Source organism: Vanessa cardui, chromosome Z (assembly GCF_905220365.1).
Source record: "Vanessa cardui chromosome Z, ilVanCard2.1, whole genome shotgun sequence".
NCBI classification, from domain to species: Eukaryota; Metazoa; Arthropoda; class Insecta; order Lepidoptera; family Nymphalidae; genus Vanessa; species Vanessa cardui.
The window spans coordinates 8,848,421-8,854,527 of NC_061154.1; the positions used below are offsets into that span (position 1 = coordinate 8,848,421).

General features: G+C 30.8%; 1 long non-coding RNA gene across 1 annotated transcript; it reads left to right on the forward strand.

The window, feature by feature from the left end:
- Window positions 1–801: 801 nt before the first annotated feature.
- LOC124543366 lies at window positions 802–3,035 on the forward strand. Its single transcript, XR_006967455.1, has 3 exons — window positions 802–1,373; window positions 1,456–1,602; window positions 2,922–3,035. It is a non-coding gene; the product is annotated as an uncharacterized LOC124543366 (long non-coding RNA).
- The last annotated feature ends 3,072 nt before the right edge of the window (window positions 3,036–6,107 follow it).

The following is a 6,107-nucleotide window of genomic DNA, read 5'->3' on the forward strand; positions in this document are numbered from 1 at the left end:
AATTCGACTTCTCGTTAATATGTTATATACGTCACAATTTAAAAAATTGTGTACCGAAAGTAAGATGAAAACTGTATCCACTGTTTACACTGTTACAGTAAGATTTAATAATAATAAAAGTTAATTTAATTCTCAATTTGAGCTTTAGCAGAACATTTTATAAATTTTGTCTATCGATTGGTTTTGAAGAAAATGTTATAAATATTTATTTTTTAATTTTCAAATGACATTGCTATTTATGTATAAAAACGTTATACATGTGTATACAATGTCTAACGTATTTTACACATCCAATGTAACATAAATAAGGAGACTCCGTTTTTACTATATAGAAACTCTCTGCGTAACTTCAAGCTATCGAGTTATTTTATTTGGATTCCATTCAGCGGCCTTCAACGACCGAGAGCTATTAATACCTGTCCGAGATCGAAAAGCCGAGTGCATTGTTTGATGTTCGACTCGGGTTTTCTATAAGATTTTGTCTTTCAGAAGTACCGTCGCTGAAAATCATAAAATATATTACCACTTAATACACAATAAAAATGAATTTGTCTATACAGGTTGCATTCAATTCAAATTAAAGATTTCCTATGACTTACCCTCACCACTTTTTTATTTAAATGACTTTTCAAAAAACAAATCGACTTTTGATAATACGCTGTAACGGATTAACGGTTGTAGATTAACTTATATTTTAATAAGAGGAAAGTAAGAATTTTCATCATTAATATTTTTAATTTCTAATTTGATATTTTAAGAACGATTAACTTAAAAAAAATACAACAATTTCCTTATTTATAGCCGAGACAATTAAAATAAAAAAATTTAACCCAATTTTTTTTCAAGATAATCTGGGAGCTTATAGGAAAAGTTGTTTGAAAAATGTTAAGTTACATAAAATATCTAAGAATCATTATTCACGGTTTCTATGCCTTATATACGTTTGTAAACACTGGACTAGCGGCACCGATCGCGTGATTGTGATCAAGGCATGATCAGGGTAAAAGTTGGTAAGGTGCTTGAAAGCAAACACAAACAATTTTCACGTAACTAAAACGTTCGTAGCTTGCCCTCTCACGTGCTTACTCTAGTAGGAGAAATATTGTAACCATGACACAACGATGACTGAACATGCTCATTTATGATATCATAATATACTAACATTTATATATATTATATGTTTGATGATAATGTAAAAAGTAATGCTAATTTTATGAAGAGTTAAAGTACTAAAAAAATCCAAATTAGGATATTAAGAAAATAGTAATCTTGAAGCGTTATGAAATCGATTTAATGGCCTATATTGGAGAATATAAATAATTCAATATGAAAATATAACACATATAACAAACGCAAAACAAAACCCTAAGCATGTAAGTAATTTGAAACAATTACATTACATTTTTTAATTCGTTATGATAAAAATAAACCATTTAGTTTATAAATTATCAACAGGGTATGCAGTACGTGATCTAAAAGGTCAAGTGAGGTCACGGATTAGTTTAAGCGCACGTGTTGGTTGTTTTGGCGAGATCGGCTTAGCTGATGAAAATTTTAGCAGCAATGGACGATGGCTTACATGTTTTGACCACACTTCATAAGGTAAGTAAAACTAGAGTAATGTTAAACTTTCTATGAGTAATAAATAAAATATTATTAAGTGTTTAGTTTAGTTAAATATAAATGTTTAAAGTAAATTGTTTAAAATAAAAAATATTTGTCCTAATTTTTTGCTATCCATCCGGTGATTTTTTGTATGGGTGGGAAACAAACTCTCACCTGATGGAAAGTGAGTACCACCGCCCATGGACATACAGCGGATACATGGAAATACCCCGGGGTATTGCAGTTGCGTTTTTTCTTTAAGAAAATTTATATATCTTAGAGATTTCCAACTCGTACCTTTTCGTAAAAACTACCTGTGATAGGTCCATAGAGTGATTATGGGACACAGACCAAGAAATACTCTTTCTTCCTAGACAAGGAATTGTAAAAAATAAGGTACCTATTGAATTTGACCCATTGACCTTTTTTCCTCTATCATTAACGGTTTCAAGTAACCAAAATGTATTATAATCATCATTGGAAATATAGTGTTGAGATTATTTGAACCACCAATTGGAAGAAGGGAATAAACGCCACTTTTCGATATATTCACTTTTATACAATCTTACATTCTTTAGACGTAGGGCTAAATATTATACATTTAAGGCAGATCGGTCGGTGCATAAATCAGGATTGATATTTTCTTAATAATCATTGATGTCCTATAAGTTTATAAGTTGAAAGCAAAAAGTTATGAATTTTTTTTTATTATCTCCGTTCCTATTTTTTGGATTTATTCCTTCCTTCTTCCAATTGGTGGTTCATTTTCAACATCGTATTTCGAAATTTCGAAACTTCCGTGTACGTCAATTTTCCAATGATCACAAGTCGCAATACTCTCACGAGTTATAAAAGCTTTTTAACTTCAAAATTCACATAAACTTCCAATTTGAAATGTGAAACGTGAAATTTTAAAGCGAGCAATTTATTCGATATAGAAGTTTCCTTCTGCTTTATGTCTTAATGTAAATATTTTACAATCATTTGTATTTTGTATTTTTCATTTTACTGACCCAAATTTATGAATATGTACTTTACGTAACATTCTTCGATATTATAAATATTAGTCGGTGGTAACATACCATATGGCTACCACACCGACCAACAGTAATATTTAGTATCGTCATTTAAGGTTGGAAGTATGAATTGTGAGTGTAGCAAGAGATATAACATATTGGTTCCCAAATATGGTGACATATGGCTAGGTAAAGAATGGTTAATATTTCTTAATAGTGGTGACCACTAACCTTAAGTTGGTCCACTTATACGTACTCAATATAATAATAAGTATAACATATAAATAAGTATATTTTCAGTTTACGCCAAGTGGGAGACCTTATATGATCACGCACACGAAATAGACAACGGGAATGGAAATTGAATGATATTGTGAAGAATCAAAATAATAATCTAAATAATAAATTAATTAAAGAGGTCGGGGTAAGAAAAAATTCGTCACCTTAAGATCTATTTTCGTGTGCTCAGTATGAGCGATAATCTGCTTTACCGATTGAGAATGACATATTACTTCGCAAATATTTAATGTTTAGATTCAAAAGGCACTAAGAGTTTAATACTTGATAAAGGAATGATTTTGAACTGACGAAGGTTTTCTTACTCGGACTGTACATTATTACTCCTGAGGAGAAAATTAAAGTGTTAGTTATAAGGAAAATTTTAATCATGCTACTCAAACTGATCTCTCATTTAATTTAATTATGATTTATTTTAGATTATATTAATATTATTTTTATTTAAGTTAACAAATAAGTATTCAAACGAAGTTTGATTGCGCTATATTATACCTTTTTGTATTAAAATCGTTTGACGGATTTCAAATATACATTGATAGATTTAAAAAAAAAGACTATAAATATATGTGATTCACTGTGTCTATATTATATCATGTTAAGCTAAAAAATGTGTATACATAAGCAATTATTTATTAGTAATACTAGTAACCTTACTTACATATATCTTAAATTATTTATATTTCGTATGTTAACTATTAGATAGAAATGGGTTTTGTTTCAAACAAACTCTTCCTATACTTGAAGAAATACACTCGACCACCGACTTGTTATTTGTTAAATAGAAATCTATACACTTTGAAGACGCGCCCCCCTACGTTAAATATGCGTGCATTGGTGTGCGTGACTCTCGTACTGACTAGATATCTTAATGTGGATGTGAACTTATTTTAGACTAGCTGTGACCACCTTGTACGTCTTTGAATTTAACAAAAAAAATGGTAGCCTAAGTTATTCCCTATTATATCTGTTATCTACCAGTGAAAGTCCCGTCAAAATCGGTCCAGCCGTTCCAACAACATGAAATCTGATGTTATTTCCGTTAATAAAGATATCATAATTAATTATTTCTAAGTTAAAGCTGTGAAATTCGATTGAAAGTCGTATTCGAAAAATCCAAAAACAACGTTATTCTGAGTTCAGAGCATATTCCATGAAAATTCAAAGCAGATTGCTCATAAATGTCGGACTGATATCCACACATGCGAGTTTCCACGTAAAGCTTTCGCAAATCGCCTAGTTCAATATAAATTGTAAGCACGAAATAAATCATATGAAAATTCAGTGGGGCTTCAGTTCGTATTCCAAGAACTGTTTGGTTTGCCAATGCCAATAATTTTACCTCTTCTAATATGATCAACCGTGAATTGATTGACTTTGAATCTGTCATCACACTGGTGCGAAATTGACCCGGAAAGCGGAAATGTCTGTAACGGTATTGGCTCCGATGTCGTCCGTTCAACTTCATACAATTACTCCGGGTAAAATCTGAATCGAATAGCGCTGAACTGTACTGTTGTCAAATGATTGAACACCAGATCGGAATTTTTAATGCTTGCAATTCTAAATATACAACTGGCGTGGTTTGGCAATATAAAAGATGCATTATTATTTTAATACAAATCATATAATTTATCGTTTACGTCGAAAATTAAGTAATATTTATTTTATATTATTCATCGTCCTTAATTAAGAAATTATGTTTCTTTTTTCAAAAAGATCATTTACCAGTAATTAAAATAACATCTTAACAATGGGCTTACATCCGTATTTTTTTTTTTTTTTTTGATAAATAAGTATAACCGAATCGAACATTCGAATTATATTCGAATTATAAATATTCGAATGAAAGGAGATTAAATGTAAGTATTTTGTTGTTCTACTTGATAAACGTAAAAATGTAAAATACTTTTACGTAATTGTGCATTGAGTAGGTACTGCTTAAGGAAAGAACGAGTATTATCTACTTGTATCTTCTAAATAAATAACATTATTATACGTAAATAATACTTATATTTTGAATAAAGATTTTTGACTTTTTTATTTAAGAACAGGATCTCCGAGGAACTTCAAAAATATTCAATTGTATATTTTTAAATAATTGTTATGAGAGTGCTATAGAATATGACCGAGCGCCTCCAGGCTATTTCAATATCTTTGAGTTTCTATCTCCGGTCCATTCCCAAGTATTTCTCCGTCAAATCGGTGGAAGATTTTTGACATTAATTAAGTGCATTTAAATTGCTTGATATTAACTTGTTTGTTTTAATATAACCGAAACTATTTCTTTGCAGTTGTCAAAATCAGTATATCACTCCATATTTTTTTCTCTTATACACGAAAACTATACTCCTTATATTGTCAAACTGTGCCACTTGTTATCAGAAGTGCGAATTGGAAAGAATTACCTTTGGCTCTCGTTCGTTAAATGTTCACAATTAACATGATTTGACATGCAATTTTGATACTTGTGTCCTATATATTTCATTATTATTATAACAAATTTCGAATATCACGTTCTGATATTTCACTCAGTCGTTTTCTGGTGAGTTTCGAGTTTCTTCGTTTAGTTTTTCAGGTCTGAATGTTTTCGTTTCCGCCTTTCTCTAAACATAAACGCATTAGCCGTTACTTTTAATTACATTGTTGCAATCTAATTTTAATTTCGTATGCAATTTCACCCTTATGCATACCTCAGGTGACAAAAGTACATATTTAAGTTCGTTTTGGTACTATAATTCCTAAAAAAGACTTTAAAACCTTCACACGCTAAAACTGGTGGTAGGGTTCTGTGCAAAACCCGACTGGGTAGGTACCACCCACTCCCTGTTAATTCCGCCGGAAAGCAGCTACACTTCGCAATACTTAGTGTTGGTGTATTCCGGCCAGAAGGGGAGTGAGCCAGATGTTACTGGGCACATGGGATGTAACACCTTAGATCCCGTGGCAGGCGATACATCGGCTTTGATAGGACTGTAGTACACTCCTTACACCGCCTTTGTGTTTTGGAAAAGTAGGTAATTTGTCGACAGTTAACCCATTTTCTTTTCGCCTTTTTTAATTATTTTTATACTTTTATCTGTTCATTTTTAATTAATTTGCTTTAATTAGTTAGGTCAACAATTTTCTTTCCGAACGTTTTTTAAAAAGAAATTTATAAAAAAAATAAGATAAAGGAATGAAAGACTTGTT